Genomic DNA, 22,254 nt, shown 5'->3' with positions numbered 1-22,254 from the left:
AGCCAACCGGCCAGGGCAAGGTTTTACTAGTTTTAAAAATTATTTTCTAAAACAATGTTATAGAAGTTGTGTACTTAACTTTCAACATTTTACTGTATGTTCATTATATGATCTAGCTGTGCCTTGCACTTGCTGAATTCAGACTTTGTTTCTCCCATGGCCTCTAATAATTTCTTGGTGGGGTAAGAAGGATTAGAGCCTTATTTTTAGGATAAGAGGATCTTGGCCCTGAAAGTTCTCCTCTGAATTAGACTACTGTTGCTTTCAATCGCTGTATAAAAAACTTTAAAAATTTTTTACTTGGAAAATGAAAAAAAATCATACTTGCAAATTGGTAGCCATCAAATTTTTAAAGTTGCCCAATGTTTGTAAGGGGATAAAAAATAAAAAGAAAACTTATCTATTCACTGTAGTTCTCCAAAGCAGGTTTTTTAGTTGGTTGGTTGGTTGGTTGGTTTGAATTTACTTAGGTGTACATAGTTAGGATAAAAATCCATTTCAGAAAGGATTCACATCACTTTTCAGCATAGTGAATGCTTTGTTTGAACCCCTTAAACCCCTAAAATTCTTGACTATATTTTTATATTCCTCTCCCATAAAATAGCCAACGATTAGCATACCCTTCTTGAACCAAACAAGGTCTCATTACAATATAAATGAAGCCTTTTTTGAGAAAATAATCAACTACCTGTGACCAAAATTTTGACTGCAAGTCTCTATGCCTTTAAACACAGTGGAAGGCAGAAACTCCTAGATGGAATTTAGTCTGATTCCCCTCCCCCCCCCCAGGAAACTTAGTTTTTCTCTGTTGTATTTTTAATTTAATCTGTTTCATTTTTTCAAGGTCACATAGTATTCTGCAAGAATTTTAGTTACTTTTTACTTTCCTTTCTCATTCTTGGAATTTCCCTATTTCCCATCTTAGGTGAGTTGTAGATTTCATTCAAGACTGATGTTCCTTCATTCAAGACTGATGTTCTCTAAGCATCTGTGGCTTATTTAAAATTCTTAAACGGCCCTGGCTGGTTGGCTCAGTGGTAGAGCATCATCAGCCTGACATGTGGATGTTCCACATTTAATTCCCAGTCAGGGCACACAGGAGAAGCGACCATCTGCTTCTCCACAGCTCCCCCTCCCCCTTCTCTCTCTATCTTCTCCTCCCACAGCCATGGCTTGATTGGTTTGAGTGCATCATCCCTTGGTGGGGAGGATGGCTTGGTGGAGCCTCTGACTTAGGCTCTAAAAATAGCTCAGTTGCGAGCATAGAGCCAGATGGGCAGAGCATCAGCCCGAGACGGGTTACCAGGTGGATTCCAGTCAGGGCAGTCGGGGCACATGTGGGAGTCTGTCTCTCTATTTTACTTCCTCTTGGCTGGAAAAAAAGAAAAAAGTATTCTTAAAAATGTCAGATGCAGAGCTCAAGCTAGAAATATATATTTTTAATTAACCAACTATGCTTTATGCAGAATAATTAGTAACATTTTAATAATGAGAGAATTAAAGAAAGGAAGGGCATAGTTGCAACTTTATATATAGTTCAGTAAAAGTATAAAATAATAAAAACTATACCCAAACTGAGGCTTTTAATAATGACTGGTAGGATGCTCTACATGAGAGCTAGAATTTCCTTATTGGTTTCTAAGCTTTATGTTTTGGAAAATCTGATTTGTTCCAAATTTGCCTACCAACTCTTAAATAAAGCTTCCTGAAACTTTAGTAATCAATTGTATCTAAGAGGATTAGAGTGAGAGCTAATTTTCTATCTACCAGGACATTTGAATTTGCCTACCTTCAAATCATATATATAAAGCATCAGTGGTGAAATGAAGGTTAGAAAAAACAAAGTAATCATTTAAAAGGAAAAGTCTGCTAAGTATTAAATTCTAATTGATTTTAACCTGTATTTTATTCAAACTTACATTATACAGTGTCATATGTGCAATCAGTAAGATAACAAATACTCCAATAATAAAACCCATTTAACAAGGCAGTAAGTTTCACATTATTTTAAAACTAATTTAAAGCAACCCTATGTCCTTACCTGACTCTTACTATAAATAAATCATCATTTCCTATTTTGCCTTTGATCCTCCCTGATTAAAAAACATAATTCTCATTTCTCCAAGGCAAATAAATAGACAGATATAGAGTAAACAAAAATTCACAAATGCCATAAAACCTCTTTTTTTTTTTTTTTTTTGTATTTTTCTGAAGCTGGAAACGGGGAGAGACAGTCAGACAGACTCCCGCATGCGTCCGACCGGGATCCACCCGGCACGCCCACCAGGGGCGACGCTCTGCCCACCAGGGGGCGATGCTCTGCCCCTCCGGGGCGTCGCTCTGCCGCAACCAGAGCCACTCTAGCGCCTGGGGCAGAGGCCAAGGAGCCACCCCCAGCGCCCGGGCCATCCTTGCTCCAATGGAGCCTTGGCTGCGGGAGGGGAAGAGAGAGACAGAGAGGAAGGAGGGGGTGGGGGTGGAGAAGCAAATGGGCGCTTCTCCTATGTGCCCTGGCTGGGAATCGAACCCGGGTCCCCCACCCGCCAGGCCGACGCTCTACCGCTGAGCCAACCAGCCAGGGCCCATAAAACCTCTTTATCTGGTCTGGCTACCTACTAATTTTTAACTAGACCAACCAACTAGAAGTATAACCAGATAATTTGCATTTCCCTCCCTTCCCCTTGCTCTTTGATGCAATATTAAAAGACAAGCCAGCAACAGACTACAGCAGAATATGCCTTAAACCAGAGAAGAAAACAACAACCTTATTTACACTGTGTGGATTTTAAGCTCCCCTTTCCCCTTCACATCTTATGTAATTAGTATGTTTCTCACAAAAATTCCTGACTTTGAATCTTCTAAATAGTATTTCTAGCAAACCTACAATTCCATGCAATGACATGTATGAAGAAGAGTACATTAGCTTTAGGTGTTTTTTTTTTTCTCAACCCTCCCACCAAAACTTGGAAAATTGCTATTTAACACAGCACAAAGGAGGGACACACAAGCACTTGGAAAATGCCCATCAGAGTAGAAAATGTATAGCTCCACACTGAACTGCTGAGGCCTCGTCCTGGGGAAACCACCCTGGAAGCCTCTTGACTTAACAGGTAATCCAAGGGGCAGAGCTCATGCATTTCCTTCTAGGGCAGTACAATCTGAGAGCTGGATGTCTGGTCCTGCTGTTACGGGGTACATAGCTCTGTGTTCAATGTTTTAGTCTACTGAACTCTGAAAAGACCCTTCACACCAGCTTTTAAAGACTTTACCAAAATTGCTAAAAACGTTGGCTAGTCAGTCTGTTCCTGTGTCTGTGATGTCTCAAGTCCCATTATCTTTGGAATGATGGAAAGAAGGTTATAAATAGATTACAAATATTGGGAAATTCCTATATCCTTGTCATTGCTTAATTCTTAATTCAGTAGGACAGGTAGGTCGAACATTGATCACCACTTAGTCATTCTGTTACCAAATCTGTTTGAGTTTTATTTCCCTAGGATGGTAACATCATATTGCAAATCAAAGCTTCATATTAATCACAAATATGTGTCTATAATTTCTGATACATTCTTCCCAGTACGTAATGCTGGCCAAGTTTCTATTCCCATTTTTATCTGCCTCTGGCCCGTCTCTCCAGAGACATTTTACTTCTCTAGATTTTCCTTTATTTCTCTTCCTGACTTTCAATTCTGCTCTGTCCCACCCCAGTTTTCCCCTATATCTATACAGAGTATTTTTCAGATCTTTCACCTGTTTCCCCAACTTTACCATGTTAAAGAATGGCTGTTCAGCCTGACCTGTGGTGGCGCAGTGGATAAAGCATCGCCCTGGAATGCTGAGGTCGCCAGTTCAAAACCTTGGGCTTGCCCAGTCAAGGCACATATGGGAGTTGATGCTTCCTGCTCCTCCCCACCCTTCTCTCTCTCTCTTTCTCTCTCTCTCTCTGTCTCTCTCTTTCTGTCTCCCTGTCTCCTCTAAAATGAATAAATAAATAAAAATAATAACAACAACAAAAAAAAAGAATGGCTGTTCCACTAGTCAGTTTTCGTGTTTCCAAAAATACTAATTCTCATTAGTGATAACTATTAAATAGGCCATATTTTCTGTAAAAGATCAGAAAGAATATTTCATGGTCTGACCTATGGTGGCAAAGTGGATAAAGTGTTGACCTAGAATGCTGAGGTCGCTGGTTTGAAAACCTGGGCTTGCCTGGTCAAGGCACATATGGGAGTTGATGCTTCCTGCATCTCCCCCCTTCTCTCTCTCTCTCTCTCTCTCTCTCTCTCTCTCTTTCTCTCTCTCTCTTTCTTCTAAAATGAATAAGTAAAATCTTTTAAGCAAAGAAAGGATAGTCCATGCTAGGTATTTCTGTGAGAATTGTTTTCATTACTCAGTTTAGGTTTTTACCACTTTAATGTTGCGGAGGTGAAACAGAGAGATGGGGGAGGGAAGAGGGCAGGAAATGCTGATTCAAAGGAATGCACAAAAAAGGAACAATGAGTCATAAAAACAAAAGAAGAATAAGTAGTGCCCTTCTTATCCATGGTTTTACTTTCCACCATTTTAATATTAAGTGAAAAATTCCAGAAGTAAAATAGTTATAAGTTTTAAATAGCACATTACTTTGAGTAGTGTGATTAAATCTCTCGCCACCCTAATTTATAAGTTCAACTTAATCAGAGGTACGTATGCACAGGGAAGTTGATAGAATACGTAGGGTTCAGTACTATTCGCTATTTCAGGCATCCACTGGGTGTATCCCTTGTGGTTAAGGAGGACTACTGAATCAGTTCTCACATTGATCTCGCTATGGGACCGTCGTTGTTCTAAGGTCTTTACTTACATTGATGTTGTTAATTCTCACAGTCTGTGAGACAGATCCCACTATTATTCTCTGTGAAGAAGCTGAGCCACTGAGATGCTAAAAAAAAACTGGCCCAACCAAGGTCCTTACAACTAGTAGAAGAACGAGGATTCCAGTCCCAGCAATCTGGCTCCGGAGGTCTTGCCCTCATCACTGATTTCCTTCTTTCAAAATTAAGAGTTGATTATGACATTGGGTAAGTTGAAACTGAAATTAGCAGTGACTTATGACAGAAATGCTCCAAGTCTTTTGTGACTTCTATATTAACTGTAATATATAGTTAAAACATATACTACTTTAACTGATCCTTTTCTGTGTGTGTGTTTACTGATAATACAAAGGAACCACTCTAATGTTGTCCAGGAATGATATTCATTTTAGAAAACACAGAATACATTTTATGGTATTTGGACTTAAGCATAGGGTGACCACTGCTGGTTTGGTTAGAAAAATCTGGTTATATCTGTCCTCCAGGCATGATTGTTCATAGCATCTCCTTTCACTTTCAAAAGTGTCCCAGTGTAGACACTAAAATTATGCACACAGTGTAACTGTCACAAGTAAAATTACATTAAATTCAGATCTGATCTTCGTCATATTATTTCTCGTGTTATCATTTTTATAGCAATTCCAGAAGCCATTGATCTATGCCATCAACCACTAGTGGCTGTTCTCTGTCCAGCACTTATTCTGTTACTTTTATGTATTTTTTTTTCTTGTTGCATAGTCCCATCACCAAGTTTTCTATTGAACAAGAATCTTTCACTTAGTTTTGTCTATACCTACAAAATTCATTAGAACCACTGCTTAAAATTTCTAAAAGGTAAAAATATCAATATAAAACAAATTATCTCCTCCTTCCCCACCTCAGAATAAAATAGTATATAATAATAAAACTTCTGTGCATCTAAAGCTACATAAAATTATCTCAGTAAATGTTATTTTATACTCTGACATGCTCATTAATTAAAGGGAGAGTTCTAATGACCTTTTCTTCTCAAACATTTTACAGGATTTGGTACCACATGAATTTTAAAGGATCGTTTCGTCATCTCCTTAAATCAATATTTGCACAAAGGCTGACAAGTGCTGCATTTAGTTTTAATAATTCTGATTCTTTCTTTTCCTCTTCCAAAAATCAGTTGTTTGACCATCATGAGCTGGGCAGTACCTTTCCCATTTCTCTTTTTTCTGCCTCTCCTATCTTCAAACATTCATTTCAGTCTAGTTCTTGTTTTCCAAACCACTGCCTCTCTTCCTCCAATACTTCCTAGTCTATAATAGCCACCCTAATGACGGTTCTATCCTTAAGTAACCAATAGTCACTTTTTGTAAACAAGCCACTGAACAGTTTCATTTTTTTCACATTATGCTTGCCAAAGGGCCGCTAGCTCAACATTGCCTCAGTGGGCCTAAGCTTTCTCTGGATCACTTGAAAATTCTTCTGAAAAATTACTTTTGATCCCCTTACTTTAAACTCCCTGCTCTCTTAAGCCTCGGATCAATTCATCCTCCATCACTATCATATATCAGATGTACAGTCTACTTGGGAAACCACTGGCAAATTAAGCTGCCCAGATCCTTGGCTTTATTCACCATATTGCTTATGAAGATCTTTGGGAAAATGACCCACAGAAGAAGGAAAGAAATTACTGCCTCCCCTCCTTGGAGGATCACTGTACCTATACTCTGAAGCACTGGGTTTCATTCTTTACCCTTATCTCAGTCCGTGTAGATATAGATGTCAGAGGGTACAGTCAATCACTAGTTCTGGAAGTTGTTCCAAAACAGTAGTAAATTACATTATATACAAGAGACAACTGCCCATTGAATCCTGCTTAGTGATTTGAAAGTTTTGACATTTGACATTGTTCTCTCTTCTTAGCCAGCATGGTATTTAAGCTTATCCTGATCACAGTACCCAATACAGAACTGTATTCATCTTTAATTTTCCTGAAATGTGTCTTGTCCTACCATGATTTAGCACCACTAAATGATCTCAGTTATCCAAAAATAGGTTTAATTTCACTGTGATAATAATGTTTCATTAAAGGTTTCTCTATAAAAGTTGCTTGCATGGGTTACCTTTTAGGGAAAAACTGTAATCAGGTCTGAAGATCACATTTTATAGAAAGAAGTGGATATTTTATTTAAAAGAAGAAAAGTAATTATAGCTTCACAGTCACGTGGCCAAAATAAAATGATATATTCCATTCTATAATAATATTTCAAACAGTCATTTCTTCCCAATTACCTGTTACCTTGTTCTTTCATGAAAATGGGTCTTATTTAAGATAAGTAGGCATCAAGAAAAAAGTATAATGATTGCAAACAGAGAGTCAATTGTATCACATACTTTAGAGCTATTGATGTGATACTTAAGATAAGCACATCTTCACTTAATGTAGACCAGAATTTCATCAACTCTTAATCACAAAAAGTGAACATGGTTCTGTGTGTCAGCTTAACAATTAGACTCCTATAAGGATTTCAGCCACCACTTGTCTTTTATGGGCACAGACCATATTTACTAAGACAAAATCAGTATGCTTGGGATGAAGTGCTCCTAGGTAAACCTTTATTAAATAGAGTCAGAAACATGCAATAGCCATGCCTCTGGAAAGACCATCAGAACTCAAATACAGAAATAAAAATAAGATGCCCCAACTCATTCAACCCCATTTCTCCAATTATTATTCTTTCATTTAAGTTAGAAAGTATCCATTTTATTAACAATAATTTTAAAAAGTCCATCTCAAACCAAACCTCACGCTATGTGAGCTTTTGTATATCACACTCTTCCAACTGTGGTCTGCAGTGATAGAATAAGCTGAAAGTTAATTATATCATATAGAGTAGATCATAAGATTGCATTAACCCCATGGATCACAAATACAGATAGGGGAGAGAGAAGAAAACAATAGTTGATCTCTGTTTGTTCTCATTGAACACGTAATATGTGTTCTTATTGCTACTTTGCATTAGATAAAATAGAAATACCTTAAAAAATTAAAGGCTAATTTGAAGGAATTTATTTATTTATTTATTTTTTTAGAACAAATTTTTTTTTCATTCTTTTTTTTTAATTTATTTTATTTTATTTTTTTATTTATTCATTTTAGAGAGGAGAGGGAGGGGGAGAGACAGAGAGACAGAGAGAGACAGAGAGAGGAGAGACAGAGAGAGATGAGGGGAGGAGCTGGAAGCATCAACTCCCATTTGTGCCTTGACCAGGCAAGCCCAGGGTTTCGAACCGGCAACCTCAGCATTTCCAGGTCGACGCTTTATCCACTGCACCACCACAGGTCAGGCCAGGAATTTATTTTTAATTAGACAAGTGGCTCTCATGTCAAATTAAAGTTTTTACTTTAAGATTTTACAGTTGTAATACTGTACTGAAAGTAAGCAGAAATATTTAATACTCTCAAAGACTCTTCAAAAAACTATAAAATAAGCCCCTGGTACCACTTCAAATAGGGCATTTAGATTATAAGTCCCGTATTTCTCTGGCCCTCCCAAATATAGCTAGTCTAGACTCAGAATCACTTGACTAAGTGGCATTTCTATAAGACATAAAAGCTGTTGATTTATTAGGAAAGGTTTGAAGCACTATTTTTACCTCACCTATTATTCGTACCATACAGTGTTTACAACAACAGAAAAGAAATCAGTCTATCAGTAGGTCAAAGACATAAGTAAATAGAATGATTATGAGTATATAAGGAGGATTTAAAAACAACAACAAAAGACACTGGGCATTGGTTCAGAGCCTAACCTCTGCATTCTTGAATTGTGACCAGAGGTGATAAAGAAGTGTTACAACAGGTCACTGTTACCTGCCTATGCTTTTTAGCAGAGCACCGGCAAAGCCTGCTGCATCATTTCACAGCAATCCCTGGCTCAGAGCAACCCTCGCCCCAGTGAGAAGCTTCCAGAGCCCATTTCCTAACAGTCTTTTCTGTTTAAACATCCTCTTTGTACACCTACTGAAATGGATTTAGACATTGGTTTTACTGAGCCTGGAAACTTTGTTGCATTGCACGAGGTCTGTGTTAACTAAAGACACAAATGGGCTTCAATGAAGGCAGAAAAGACTGAGAGAGACCAAATTAGGGAGCAAGGACCAAGATAAAGCTCAGAAGGAAATTTAGAGTTAAGCACCAGTACTCCATTGACTTGTAATGCCAGTGATGCAATCAGAATAGGAAGAAGGGTCTGTTTTGCTTCATTGTTTGAATTTGGGTCTGAAGACCCAATAATTTATGATAATGCTCACATTCTTTTCTTTTTTTTGTGATAGAGAGAGATACACACAGAGGGACAGATAGGGACAAACAGGAAGGGAGAGAGATGGGAAGCATCAATGCTTCATTGCAGCTCCTTAGTTGTTCATTGATTGCTTTATGTGTCTTGACCAGAGGTGGGGGGGCTACCGCAGAGTTAGTGACCCCTTGCTCAAGCCAGCAGCCTTGGGCTTCAAGCCAGCCACCTGTTCAAGTCAGTGAGCATGGGGGTCATGTCTATGATTCCACACTCAAGCTAGCAACCCTGCGCTGAAGCTGGTGAGCCCGTGCTAAATCGAATGAGACTGCGCTCAAGCCAGCAACCTCAGGGTTTCAAACCTGGGTCCTTGCATCCCAGTCCGATGCTCTATTTACTGTACCACCAGCTGGTTAGGCTATGCTCACGTTCTTTTAAAACAATTCCAGAAACCGTGGTTGTTGAACTCACTAAAGAATTACACTAGACCCACTCATGTTTTCTCTCCAATGAGAATTAATATAAAGCATGGCTGAGTGGAAATCTTATTAGTCTACCAAGGGTGAATGGGCATTGGCCAATTTGTCAAAGGAGCTAAAATTAAATTCTTAATATAATTTAATGCCAATTAAATGCATATTAAAAAATGACCACCCTGAAAATTAATCTATTTAACAGTTAAAATATAATCAGATTGGTCTGTTCTATAAATGCAGCTCTTCTTCCTTTCTAATTAAGCACTCTCTTATGAAGTTTAATTTCCCAGACATCTGGAATTTTTTTATTTTTTTAATTTTGCAGGCATGTCTTCAAAATGGAAGGGGCTTTGCTATTTCTTATAATAGTAAGATTGACTTTTGTAGGAATTTCCAATTAAGTTCACAACCCTAGAGAATTTCAAGGATAGGAAGTCACGCTAAAACCAGAAAGGAAAATCAAATAGCAAATCTTATGATTTGCACAATTACAGAGAGATAGCACTACAGTATTTTGTAATCTATGATGTCACTGCAAATGCTGCTACTGGGTCTGGAAGTGCCACCTGGGGCTGGAGCACCCAAGCAGAGGACTAGTAGGTGCTCCAGACACCCCTGTAGAGTACGTGGGCGCCTACCAGTTGAATGGTATTTCTTTTTGTTGACTCGGTTGGCATAGCTCATTTTGCCTTTCTATGCTCCAGACCCAACAATTTCAATTTCTATGTGTATTCCTCATGGCCATCATTTTCCAGTCTTTAAAATTACAGTCTCTGATGTCCTATGAATCATCCCAAGTTAGTGAGCTCTAAATTAGATGCACCACTTTAATAGGGGACATATTATCTCCAATAAGAGGGATTGCCTCCCCGTGAGGTCATGGAAACTAATTTTCAGTTTGAAAACAAAAGCATTTCCTTTCTCTTTTGCCTCCAGTGATTTTTTTTTTCTTTACAAGAGATAAAATCTGACAAAGTGAAAATATAAGCAACTGACCTTGTGGAACCTGACCCTGATTAGCATTTCCCTGGGTTTCATCAGAGGTTCATTTTCGATTTCTTATTGTGAGAAACTCTCTTCCATGACAAATTTTACCCAGGGTCACATTTAAAAAAGAAAATTTGTGTTTTTTTTTTTTAATTTTGGAAAAGAAAACTCATACCCTGCCCCTTCCCCCTCATGCCATAAACATTTATAGAGCATGTTTGTGTAAACAGACCTGTGGCTACTGCTCTCAGCTGCAGTCCAGTTGTGGGCGAGGGAGGCAACTACAGATTAACATCCTAATCGTCACTGGCCCAGGGTTCACAGGAGCACAGTGGAGATAAAGTGGAGCCAGACTGGAAGAAAGGCACAGTATTAGGGAAGGCTTTGTATGCCAAGCAAGCTGTGACCCAATCAATCTCCAAGGACAATGGGACTAACCAAGAAGACTAGCTCTTCAGGCAAGGGAAGCAGGATGCGTAGGTAGAAAGGGGCAGAGTGTGTTGGTTAAGAATAACAAGACTATGTGTTACGTAGATTTTACCACAATTTTTTTAAAAAGAAGCAGCAGTTTGCATTTTAAGATGAAGCTATTATATATATATATACATTGCTCACAAAAATTAGGGGATATTTCAAAATGAGTATGAAGTGATTTAAAAAAAAGCATTTGACTTTTTTTATTAAAAAGAACATCAGAAAAGCAAATGACAAGTTGGTTATGCAAATGAGATGCAAAACCAACTCTTATTTCACTGGTGAAAATGTTCTATACAAAAGGCTGAAAGTACTGAAATATCTGCACCTTCCCTGAGCAGGTATTTCACTCGGATAAGTTACTTACACTCTATGATTCCAAATCCATAAAATGAGGAGCAAAATAGTACCTACCTTCAAAGGAATAAATCCTGGGGCTTTAAAGTGCGCCAAGCACTTGGGCCCTGCTGGCTTTAGAGGAAGCAGTAAATAAATTAGCATTTATGATTGTGTATGCAGACCCAGAAAGGAGTGATAACAGGGGCCCTTCAAGGGCATGGTGAGCAAGTTCCCTTCTCCAAAAGAAGTGCAGGAGATAGAAGAAAAAATCCAGTAGCTGAAGGTTATTAGAAACGACATTAAAATTTTTTTAAAAACCATGTTTTCTCTTTTTTTTCTATCTATATAAGATAATGGGTGTTACTTATTACAGTCATCATTTTAAAATATATGTAAGTCAAATATTATGCTCTACGCATTGAACTTATACAGTGTATATCAATTATATCTTAAAAAAAACTGGAAAAAGAAATTATAATCAGTGGTGGGATTCAAATAACTTAACAACCAGTTCTCTGCCCTAAGGACCATTTAAGTATAAAAAAACAATATACCGAAAGGTAGTTTATTATTTCATACATCTAATACTTAATAAGAATGAGAAAAGAGGTACACAAAACTAGATTGTTATAAGAGTTTTAAAATATTAATGAAAAAATATTAAATAATACCTGACAGAAAACAACAAAACTGTTATTTCAGATATTTCCATGTGGCTTCTTGACTGGCATCCTCACTTGCAATTTTTTTCACCTATGGACGGAATGAACATTACTATGGGCGCTTAGAATACACTGCCGTGCAGATAAATGTCAAAAAGAGTAAAGAATGTAAATTTGTGATTTCCACATTGGGTGGCTGCCCAGGCACCCACCTTAGAGAGAACCCTGATTACAAGTACCATTTTAACAACCGGTTCCCCAAACTCAACCAAAATTTAGGTATTGGTTCTACTGAACTGGTGTAATCTGGCGGAATCCCACCACTGAGTATAATAAATAGATGAAAAAAGAAAGAAAGGAAAAGAAAAGCAGAAAGAAACAAAGAAGATTTTAAAGCTCTTACTTGAACTTTTTTGAGGTCCTCACTGAACTTTGTGCACTGAGGATATATCTTCAAAGCTAACTACTATACTTTACTACTTAAAAAAGCATGTCAATGCAAGATACTCTTCCAGCATTAAAACAGGCCTTTTCAAAGGGCAGACAGATCATATTGCTTTATACCTCCTATCCTAAGACCTAAGAAGTAGCGCAGCCCTCAATCTAAGGATGCCAAACATCCCCACCAAAGCCACGTTTGCTTACGAGCACCGTGTGACAGTCTGGGTAGAGGAATGTTAAGTTGTGAGACCACACGTGTAATGACAAAACAACAATATAGGAAAATATGATGAGTCAGTCCTTCCTATTTAAAAAAAATGGTACGGAAATGTTAGAATGGTGGAAGCTTGAGATGCTTACTGTCTTCGTTTCCTCATCGGAAAAGTAAGACTAGCTGTTTTCTAAGGATCCTTGGAAGCTTGAATGTGCTGTAAACTGCTGATGAACAGGCCATACAGAATCGGGAGGGATATTAACCCCTGAGTAAGGAGAAATGCACATCCAGTCCAAAGATTTGTCAGACAACGCCATCAGGGACTGTTTGCGGGAGAGAGTACAGTAATATTTGTTTAGTATTTACCTTTTTAACTTTTCTATAAAGATATGCTACTTGGGGGGGGTAATATGGGAAAGCTGAGGCCGCACCCCTGCTGCTGCCCCCGGGCCTCATGCCTTGTGGGATCCACAGGCAGTGGGAGAAGAGGGCCTGGGCCTGCTCCCAGCCCCAGAGGACCAGGCGGCGTCCAGGGAGGGAGGGAACAAAAAGAGGAAAAGAAAAAGACATGCTACTAAATTGCTAGTCCTGACTTCAGCCAACCTTTCCTGCACCTGTTTTCTGGGCCCTGTCTAGGCAATGGATGGTGTGCAGCCAGAACAGAGGAGCTGTCTGCCGGGCTTGGCTTTCAGCGCACACATTCTGCCTTGTGTTGTGACGGTAATATCGGTCAGAGATGCACTAGAAGCTTTCACTTTAATCTCAAAAATGCTTCATTTGCATACACAGACATATTTCTCTGCGTCTTCGCCCACAAGACTAGAAACCGGTGGCCCTGAAGTACAGATCACACGCCTACACAGGCATCCAAGTTGGAAAGTACTAGAAACATTAAGCAGACTCCCATTGAGGAAATGGGTCACGGCGCTTGGGTGTGGCGGCCAAAGTAAAAGAGTAATTTCCCCTATCTTCCTATTAGACAACAATTAGAAAACTCCACCCCTCATGTGGGCAATACGAAAAGGCTTCTGTTTCCTCTCCTCCTCCTCCCTTGAGAAGTGGCTAAAACCTAGTACCTGCTTGCACCGTGATCTCATTTAGTGTTGACTGCCAACATTTTTTACCTCTGAGAACATAAGTATCCTATTCATACAGGTATTATCTCGTGAGCCCAGGGCGCTCCCGGACTCTGCCCTGTCAGCTTCTGACATCAGCCAAAAACACCCGAGCCACAGATATTGCCCATCATGGTAATGCCACCCAGAAGGGTCCTGATTATAGGGACATACACAGAATGGCAGCCTTGGACACAGCAGGCATTCTAGCAGCCTCTCCCTAGGTTAGCTATGTCTTTTATTTATATTGAACTTGTTCAAAGCTAATCTCGAGGTACTAGGGAAACACTCTTAATAATGAGAGGTTTCTCTGGGTACGTAACAGTGTCATGAGAGCTATAAATGAAAAGATATTCCGGATTAAAATAAAGAAAAAAAATTTTAAATACTAATTTAACCAATATCTTCTTAGCCTGGAGTCTATGAAATCACCTGAAAATGCATATGCAAATTAGTATAGCATCCATATGTATTCTTCTCATAGGACCCTAAAGCTTTTATTAGATTCTCAAAGAGTTCTATGACTTGAAAAAGCTAAGAACTATGTAAAAAAAATAATAATCTTTCTTATTTCACTATGTAAAATTACAACTCAAGTCCCCAAGCTATTAGTAATAAGCAAATATAAACTATATCACTTTTTGTTTCCATTAGAATATCTATGAGTAATGCCACACATGTTCAGTTTGTGAAAAGTTACTTTGCACCTAGCCAAGTAGTGGCGCAGTAGAGAGAGTATCAGCCTGGGATCCTGAGGACCCAGGTTTGAAACCCCCAGGTTGCCAGCTTGAGTGCAGGCTCATCCAGCTTGAGGATGGGTTCACCAGCTTGAGCACAGGATCATAGATATAACCTCATAGTCACTGGCTTGAGCCCAGAAGGTCATTGGCTTGAGGCCCATAGTCACTGGCTTGAGCCCAAAAGGTCATTCATTGGCTTGAAGCCCAAGGTTGCTGGCTTGAGCAAGGGGTCACTAGCTCTGCTGGAGTCCCCCAGTAATTTGGCTTTAAATACATTCATCCTAACACCAGGGGGAAAAAAAAGATATTCTAAATGTAAAAAAGTTCTCCAAAATAAGTACTGATGGAGTAAATGTATCATTTAATTGAATACTTGCTGAATTTGAGGTCCAGTCATGCTTGGATATGTGGAGAAGTCTATTCTCAGAGTGGCTTCATTCCAGGAAGGTGAAAAACCTGTAACTGAATCTCTTTCACCACTTTCCCTAAACAAATAGGGGTGCATTCCACAACGCCAGCAGCCATGGGCTTAACCACAGCTGATCAAGTTTGAGACAACCTCCAAAACCCACTCAGTTATTAGTAACATTCTTGCCTTCATGGAATTACCAAAATGCCTATGGGGGTCAGGGTTTCATTAGTGTTGATATAAAGTGTTCTCCCTCTGTGTGCCCTGTACTCCTCTGCACACACTAGGAAAACTGTCATTCACCATACCCAGCTGTGTCATACAATCTCAGGCCAAGTTAATGGGTTAAGAGCTATATCTGGCTCTGCTAAATGTGAAGTCTGAAACCTGGAACTTCAGCAGAAGCATATGTTTGCGATTACTATTAAGCCAGCTATTTCCAATGTGTAAACTAATTTGTATCAGTTAATTTCTTCTTTTTGTGGGGGGACATGAATTCTTTGAGAGTTTCAAAAAAATTACATTTTTGCTTGCGTCTGATTCTTTTAGAATTAATGCTTTACTTCAATAGGCTCTATGATACCTATAAAAAGTTGAAGACACCCTCCCAAAGTGAGGTAAAATATAGTTCCCGAGTTACAAACATCCAACTTACATACAACTTCGACTTATAAATGGACTGCCATAAGGGCTATTGGTAATCAGCCGCAGTTGGACATCAGTGAAAATGATATCATAGAGTAACTCAACTCCAATAGCAAAGAACTAACCAATGAAGACCTTATGGAACTAGAGCAACAGGTGATAGCATTTAGGGAAGAGAACAGGGACTTAGACAGTCCAAAACAGAAAAAGTTTTCTACAAAAGAGTTACCTGATGCTCTTCATCTCACTGAAAAAGGAATGGCAAAATTAGAGGAACAAGATCCTGAAACAGAGAGGTTCATCAAAGTTTATCATATAGTTGCCGAAGGCCTGAGATGCTACAGGGCCATTTATGATGAGAAAAAGAAAAGCTCTGTACAAACCTCGCTGATGCTACTTCAAGAAACTGACTCCAGCAGCAGAATCAGACCCTGACTCTCTAACACCAGTCCCATCCTCTCCAGAAAGTCCATCATCTTCTGCATCATCCAAGATTACTTAAGGTTGTATTTGAAAATGTTTAAGTATTTATATGCACAGAAAGGTAAAAATAAATATTATGTTAAGACAAACATCTGTTGCCTAATCAGGTGGTGGAACAGTGGATAGAGCATCGGACTGGGACGCAGAGGACCAGGTCGAATCCCTGAGGTAGCTGGCTTGAGTGAGGGCTCACCAGCTTGAGTGAAGTGTCACTAGCTTGAGTGTGGGATCATAGACATGAACCCAAGGTTGCTGGCTTGAGCAAGGGGTCACTTGCTCTGCTGTAGCCTCCTGGCCATGGCACATATGAGAAAGCAATCAATGAACAACTAAGGTGTCACAACAAAAAATTGATGCCTCTCGTTTCTCTCCCTTTCTGTCTGTCTGTCCCTATCTGTCCCGCTCTCTGTCTCTTTCTCTGTCCCTGTCTCTCACTAAACACAAACACACACACACACACAAGACAAACATCTGTCTAAGTTGCATTTGATAGGTAAATGTACCTGTTCCACTTACATACAAATCAACTTAAGAACAAACCTATAGAATCTCATTTTTAACTGGGGACTGCCTGTACTTTTATTCATTTATATTCATTACTTTGGCTGGAACAATTGATATCGCTTTGACAACCAGTTCATTGAGCCAACTCTATCTCACAAATAAAACACTACAAATATTGTATAGGATGTAGTGCTTCTTTCCTCACCAATTTGCAACATATTCAAGCTGAATTATTGGCCTCTCTTTGCCTCCGCACCCCATCCATACACCAATACACCCACAGCACACAATACATCGTACGTTCAACTTGAACACCATTTTCTCTATGAAGCAAACCTTACGTTCTCTTCAGAAGCTACAAACTAAACAAGACATGATTCCAAATTATCTTGGATTCCTGTCTAGACTCTTAAGCACAAGGACCCCATCTCATTTAGCTTTGATCTTTCATAGTGGTTTCAAGATAAGATCCTGAATGAATGTTTGCTAAAAAGAAATTTAAAAAAAGAAGAGATGGGTGAATGAACAGAGAATCAAGAGGTCTCTATTTTCTCAGTTAAATTTTTTATTTATTTCTCTCACACACTTATAATGTTAAAACAAATCATTTGGAGAAAGTGTTCAATGTCCTGTTTATTTTCATTAATTAATCTGATTGCTGAGTGTGTAACTTTCATTCTTTTTTAGCCAACCCTTGGTTCAGTTCACAGAATGCTACTACTTGAATTTCTATTTCTGTTTCTCTCTCTCTCTCACTCTTATTCCTTTAAAATATGTGAACTAAGACAGACAGTTTTCCCAAATGTTAATCTGACAATATATATGAGATACTGTGACTCATATCCATTACAATCTGAGTAGGGAAAGAGTCTAGTAAAGACGTGAGAGTTCTGAATTGTCTGGGCTCTTCCACTGACTCCTTTTGACCTTCAAAAGTTCCTGCTCTAAGACTCAGAATCCTCAGCTTTATGTATAGAGAATTAATTCTCTGTATTTTGCTATGATAAGCTTACTATACAAGCCTCATGAGTAAGCAGAAGAAGAAGCTATCTACATCAGGGGACTGAGTTCTGAGTCGTCCCAAGGACAACATCTGGCCCGCTAAATGTGTTTGTAAGTAAACTCTTATTATTAGTGTAACTCAGTTATATTTATTGGTTAATCTATTGCTGCTTTCATGCAAACAATAGCAGGTTGCAACAGAAACCATACAGGCAGCAAGGCCCAAACTACAGGCCTTTTTTTTAGAAAAACTTTCCAGTCCCTGGTTTAAAATGATAGTCGTGAGGTATGTGACTTCATGCCTAAACAACTCTTCTCTGTTCTCTTAATTAGACCTGGAATTTTACCATAAGAGGTTAAAAAATTGTACCTATGCTTTGGAAAGGCAAAAAACCTTAAGGGTTAAGCAGATAGTCTCTTAGTAAGAATCAAATGATCCCAACCTGGTGCACTAGACTCTAGTGACTAGAGGGAATGTGGCAGGGCTCCAGGAGTCAAAGCAAACTGAGCAGGGACCAGAAAGAGATCTGCTTGCATCCCAATTTCGCCAGGGTCCCTACGAAAAGAGGAGTCTTTAGATTCTGACATTGTGATGGGGTTTAATCTAAGCCTGCTCCCTTGCCTCGCCTCTTTTATGTGCAACAACCAGTACCTGTTGGAGAACTGGTGATGACAATGAGGTACAATAAAATAAAACCACCCAAGGGTCTGCGTACATTTTTACCACTCTCGGGCTCTGATAAAATGATGTGTTTGGATCTCAAACATCATTACTCAGAATAAAGGAAGGTAGACACAAAATAATATACACAGTGTTACTCTGTTTGCATGGATTCTAAGAATAAGCAACACTAATCTACGGTGACACAAGTCAGACACCAGAGGGGATGGGGTAATTAAAGAAAGAGAGGCATCAAGAAAATTTCTGGGGTGATGAAAGTGTTCTATATTTTGTTTTGGAGGTCAGCTGCATGGCTGAAAATAATCTAACTGAACACGTAACTGGGCATTTTACTGTATGTTGAGTATACCTCAATTTTTAATTTAGTAACTATTCTCACTAAATAAATAATCTTTCTATTTGATTAAGAATATGCATTTGGCCTGACCAGGCGGTGGCGCAGTAGATAGAGCGTTGGACTGGGATGCCGAGGACCCAGGTTCGAGACTCTAAGGCCGCCAGCTTGAACGCGGGCTCATCTGGTTTGAGCAAAGCTCACCAGCTTGGACCCAAGGTCGCTGGCTCGAGCAAGGGGTTACTCGGTCTGCTGAAGGCTCGCGGTCAAGACACATATGAGAAAGCAATCAATGAACAACTAAGGTGTCGCAACGAAAAACTGATGATTGATGCTTCTTATCTCTCTCCCTTCCTGTCTGTCCCTGTCTATCCCTCTCTCTGACTCTCTCTCTGTCCCTGTAAAAAAAAATAAAATAAAATAAAAAAGTATGCATTTGGAAATCTTGGGAGAGCTTTAGGATATTGCCATTATGTCATTTTCCCTCCATTATAGATGGGGAGGAGGTGACAAGTGAAAGGAGAAGAATGGGGGGGGGGTAAGTCTCCAGCCCACTTCCTTCACAGGCACATTCTTCTACTATGTCATCAGATATCTCAGCTTGGGGACCTAGCTTTTCAGGAAAAACTCAAAAGGAGAAAATGAGAAAACAAATGAATTATTTTTTTCCTTAAATTGTATCTGTGTTTGTTGAGAAATATTCAACAACATGCTCGCGTTTCTCCACTTTATTTAAATTATATTAAATATTTATTCTAATTTTGTACCAATATTAATAGAAGTATCAAATCTAGCATATATGGTATTGATAAAATGTACCTCTCAAAAATAAATTATTAAGGAATGCTCTCTCTAAACGGGAACAAAGCTAAATGCTGTGAAATTCTTAAATAGCACTCAACATTTCTATTAATTGGTCTACCAATTTATAGTCATCTACAAAGTCAAAATCAGTTCTAATTATTGGACAGGCTGTATTTTTCAAAGAAAAGTGGAAAGACAAAGATCTTACTGACCTATGATTCTGACTTGGGTAGCTTGGTTAAAATAAACCAAACTCTACTTACCGTAATCGAAGGCACAAAACTAGGCAACAATTCATGCTTTCTGTACAGAAAGCATAAAAGTACCCCAGAAATCAATTAAATAACCAAAGTTAAATGAGAATGGGAAGGGTGTTGTTATAAAATTTGTACAGGTCTGAAGCCATGTTTTGGTTAAATATCTAGGATTACCTAATTACCTTCATTTCCAACATAATAATAGAGAAAATAGAATTTAAGTGTTAGAAGAGGCCTTGGAGGTCAACTAATGGGACCCCTTCATTATCCATATGAGGAAACCGGGCATGTAAATGATTTCGGTCTGACCCTACTTATTACCCAAGTGCACAGTAAGTAGTCTCTTCTCGTTCCACATTCATTACCTGCCCTCAGACGCACCAGCAGCTGCAGCTGCATGCTGCTGTCTCTTCTCCTCAGACTGATTCTTCTGCCAGAAATTCTTTAAGACTTCACTTAGGTATCAGCTCTTCCCAGTGTTCTTAACCCCTCTCTCATTCTCACCTTCAGTGTCAGTTACACCTTCTTTGCTCTCCTAGAGCCCCTCAAGCACTTTTTCTCAATCATTCCTTCAATCATTCAAATACTGAGCGTCCCCTCCAGGCCAGGGGCTAATGCTAGGGATACAGAAATGACATCCTTGTTGCCCACAGCAGCCACACTTCAGAGGCAGCTGAAATTGCCTTTTAATGAGTCCATCTATTCTCATAGAAGGACTATTAACCATCTTTGTGCCCCAGAACCTGATATAGAACATGGCATACAGAATGCTCAATGGGTGTTTGTTCAAGTTCACTTTTACTATAAGAACACATTTTAAATTCTTATTTTAATGAATGAAGAGACATGTAAGCAAAATTTAATCTTCAACAATGAAGGGGATATTTACCTATTAATTGTCCATGCTACTCTCAGTTTTACATGTCGAGACATGCTCATTTATACTTGCTAACAATTTTGATTTTTATTAATTATTCTTTATTTCATAGCATATTGCCAAGAACTTATGTTATCCAATGAATATGGACTAATTTAGTGGATTCTGGGAAAGCAGGCAGTATGTGAGGTCAGAACAGTATATTCTCTAACAGAATATCAATCCAAGATTCCTAATATTTCTAGGGCCAAAATAATAGCAAATTATAAACATATCATCATATATAATAGGATTATTGCCTTCACTACTATTCAGTGAATTGTTCATTCACTCAATGAGCATATACGCACCTGGCATTGAATTAGGCTAGGAATACTGAGATGAGTAAGACATGGTCCTAGGCATCAACAAACTCCTGGTCTTTGGAGAAGTCAGCCACATAAGTACAGTTCTACTAATAAACAGTGAGATAAGTGCTATACTAGAAGAATGTGTGAGGTAGACGAAGCACATAGATGTAAGTGAACACCTTGGGTTAAAGTAGGAGGCCATCTGGGAAGACATCGCAAAGGAAGGGATGCTCAGATTTCAAAGACTTCCCCGATAGCTTCTCGACCCAAGGAGGGCACATGTCCACATTTAGGTCTCCAGTGTGTTTATTCAGCCACCATTTGTTAAGACTACTGAGTGCCCTGCCCTTTCAGGGGGGAGGAGGGAGGTAGTTATGGATACAGCAGTGAAGAAGATAGACAATGTTTCTGTCCTAACAATGCTCATATCTACCATGGGGCTAGTGATAAAGTTTCTTCCTATATGCATGAATGTTACTATCAAAGGATTTAAGCAGGAGACTAAATGTTTTTAAGTCTTGCATTTTTTAAATGCTAGATTTTCTTCCTGACTTTACCAGATTTATAGCTTTTCTGGTAAGTTTTAAAATCTCCCCTCTTCAGTCTACCTTTTTCTCTCTTCATTTTCCAAAAGCTAAAATTCTATCATAGGTTCTACTTGCTGCCTCTATTTACTTACCTTACTCCACTCATCAACCCGCAGCAAACTGGCTCTACCTCTTATTAAAGACACCCATCAAAAATCCTCATGACTACCCGCACTATAAATCCAGTGGGCAATTTTTATTTATTTATTTATTTTTTATTTTTCTGAAGCTGGAAACGGGGAGGCAGTCAGACAGACTCCCGCATGTGCCCGACCGGGACCAGGGGGCGATGCTCTGCCCATCCGGGGCGTCGCTCTATTGTGACTAGAGCCATTCTAGCGCCTGAGGCAGAGGCCACAGAGCCATCCTCAGTGCCTGGGCCAACTTTGCTCCAATGGAGCCTCAGCTGCGGGAGGGGAAGAGAGAGACAGAGAGGAAGGAGAGGGGTAGGGGTGGAGAAGCAGATGGGCGCCTCTCCTGTGTGCCCTGGCCAGGAATCGAACCCAGGACTCTTGCACGCCAGGCCGACGCTCTACCACTGAGCTAACCAGCCAGGGCCCAGTGGGCAATTTTTAATCTTCAGTCTATCAGTTATTTGGCTACTCTTGATATGGTTGTCCATTCATTCTGAATCTAACGCCGTGGCTTTCAGAATGCTGCCAGCTTTTGGTCTCCAACAGAGGTTCCCCATGTTCTTCCCTTCCCTGACTGGCATTGCTCCTGCTCCCAGTGTCTCCTTGTTCCACTG

At 39.3% G+C, this 22,254-nt stretch overlaps 1 protein-coding gene and 1 pseudogene across 5 annotated transcripts in view; one reads left to right on the top strand and one right to left on the bottom strand.

The window, feature by feature from the left end:
- The window catches only part of ARHGAP28 (Rho GTPase activating protein 28), a 214,088-nt gene that overhangs the window by 179,637 nt on the left and 12,197 nt on the right, over positions 1–22,254 (bottom strand). The window lies entirely within an intron of this gene.
- LOC136315604 (interferon-inducible double-stranded RNA-dependent protein kinase activator A-like) overlaps positions 1–22,254 on the top strand; it is a 42,819-nt pseudogene that overhangs the window by 17,980 nt on the left and 2,585 nt on the right.

Source organism: Saccopteryx bilineata, chromosome 11, assembly GCF_036850765.1.
Source record: "Saccopteryx bilineata isolate mSacBil1 chromosome 11, mSacBil1_pri_phased_curated, whole genome shotgun sequence".
Taxonomy (NCBI): Eukaryota; Metazoa; Chordata; class Mammalia; order Chiroptera; family Emballonuridae; genus Saccopteryx; species Saccopteryx bilineata.
This window is presented reverse-complemented; position numbering and strand designations above follow the sequence as displayed.